At 32.2% G+C, this 2,230-nt stretch overlaps 1 pseudogene; it reads right to left on the reverse strand.

Annotated features, from left to right (window-relative positions):
- Window positions 1-1,537: 1,537 nt before the first annotated feature.
- LOC118609429 lies at window positions 1,538-1,655 on the reverse strand (annotated as a pseudogene).
- Between the last annotated feature and the right edge of the window lie 575 nt (window positions 1,656-2,230).

Below are 2,230 nucleotides of genomic sequence, written 5' to 3' on the forward strand. Positions count from 1 at the left end.
ATGACCATGTTGTCAAGGAGAAAAAGGCAACTAACTAGTTGTCTAACTTTGTATATCCACTGCTACCTAGATTCCTTCTTTTTCCTGACCTGTCCTCAGTTTGGACCCTCAAATAGCAATGATTGTCTAAATTCTCAAACTGCTCCAAAATCTTGCAAGTACTGGGTTCTGTATTCTAAATAGTTTCCCTAGAAACTCTGGACATTCCAAGATTCCTCCCGTTATCTTGAGTAAATTAGGGAAACACCAATATTTTTCACACCAAGACCTGCCCTATTCAGGATTCTTTTCCTATCTTATCTTGTGTCTTCAGCTCTACTTGCCTATACCATCTAATTTCAGCAACATTCAGAAAAAAGCAAACCCTTCTTTCACTAAAATTTTAAAGCCTCCAACTTAAACAAACTTCTTAGACCTATTTAATTCTCTGTTTCCTGGCTTATTTGTGGCCTCAAGTCTGGAGGCTCCCTGGAACAGAGCTTTTTCTAGATCTGACTTTATTAAACATTTATACTGTTACTGTCCTGTCTCTAGGGCCATTAATCTGATCGAAGGCCTGTGGGATTCTTTTCTCAGCTTAATAACTGAGGACTGAAAATAATTTGAAAATCTCTCCAATACTTTAAAAATAATTACAGATATTCTCCACATCTTATACAGTGTATAAAAGTTCGGAGCCCATTTAAAAATCTAATTATTTTGTTTATAAGATGATTATCTGTAATTCCACTTCATTTGCATTAAATTTATTAAAGTGATATGTTGCGATTATTTGTGAGACATAAATACTGTTATATTTAAGTGGTTTTTTAACTTTAAAAAAAAGCATCACAAGCCCTTTTTTCCTACTTTGTATCTGAAGGTCTTCTTTTTCCTAAATAATAGAACGATAAATTTTCTGCTGTCTAAAACTCTGACTTTAAAAAGGAATGCAACAGTAATAATTTTCTTCTGAGATATCACTTTAAAACTCCCATTATGTTCTTAAATTGAATTGAATTCACCAACAAAATACATGAAATTCTTTCAATTCATGAATAGTAAGCTAGACTGGTTACTAAAACACATCTATGTGGGTACTAATAAAAATTTCTAATTATCAACTGGATTAAGTAAACCATCCTGTGAAAACCTCTGATTCATAGCAATGTCTATTCTAAATTGCAAAGTCAGTATTCATTGTATTAGAATTTAGAAATATATATTTGAAGACATTTATACTTCTTACTTCCTCTCAGGGTGATGACAAATTCTCCTTCAATTCTTCGTCTTATCTTGAGCCTCCACTCACCCCATTAAACATTCACAAATTAGTTATTTTCTTCTGTTTGAACTGAGATTCTCATTTAAGTTATCTCATGGTATTTGGATGATGATTTCATGATATCATTTAGAGCATATCATGTAGAGCTTGTTAATAATAACAAAAATATATTAACGTAATTTTTTTTTTTTTAGGCGAGGCAACCGTTGGATGACCTCACAGATTACAAGGACCTTATGAGCTTACAATTCCTTATTTTTTATTTGTTTTTTATGCCTACAGCACCTGGTCTCCTAGGTGGTCTCCCATTCAAGTACTAATCAGGCTCGACCCTGCTTAGCTTCCGAGATCACATGGGATCGAGCTTGTTCAGGGTGGCATGGCCATAGACTATTAACATACTTTCTTATTTTCAATTGGGAAGGTACTAATTGCTACAGAAACATGGAAGGATTGATCAGTTAAGACTATAAACCTTATTATTAAATATACACTATTTTTAGATGTGTTCTTTATAGACCTGAAGTATTTAACAGGGATATATAAATAGAGTGTGTCATATTTTTAATTGTCAAAGCCCAAACAATAGAAGTTTGCATGTTTTATTTGTTTCTGTGCCTCAAATTCAGATAAGTATCTTAAGTTAAAACCAAATGTAAGTGTTCTATAGCTTTGGAGAACTATACTTAGCTTTAATCACATCTCTAATTTGTAATATGTTACAGCTGGAATATTTGCTGATATAACAATATTTGCTATATTCAGGAAAATATTTTTAAATAAGTTTAGTTGAACAACATCTAACATTAAACTTTAATTACAATCTTAAACTTGAGTGTAATAATATTAGCATTTTTATTGAATATACTAGGTACTAAGCTATGTGCTAAGATGCAAGTTTATTAATCATCTCTTTAATCCTCAAAAACCCCAATGGGGCTATTTCTGTTCTATCAGCAGAATGGT

The sequence above is a fragment of the Rousettus aegyptiacus genome, unplaced genomic scaffold (assembly GCF_014176215.1).
Source record: "Rousettus aegyptiacus isolate mRouAeg1 unplaced genomic scaffold, mRouAeg1.p scaffold_m13_p_11, whole genome shotgun sequence".
In the NCBI taxonomy this organism is placed as follows: Eukaryota; Metazoa; Chordata; class Mammalia; order Chiroptera; family Pteropodidae; genus Rousettus; species Rousettus aegyptiacus.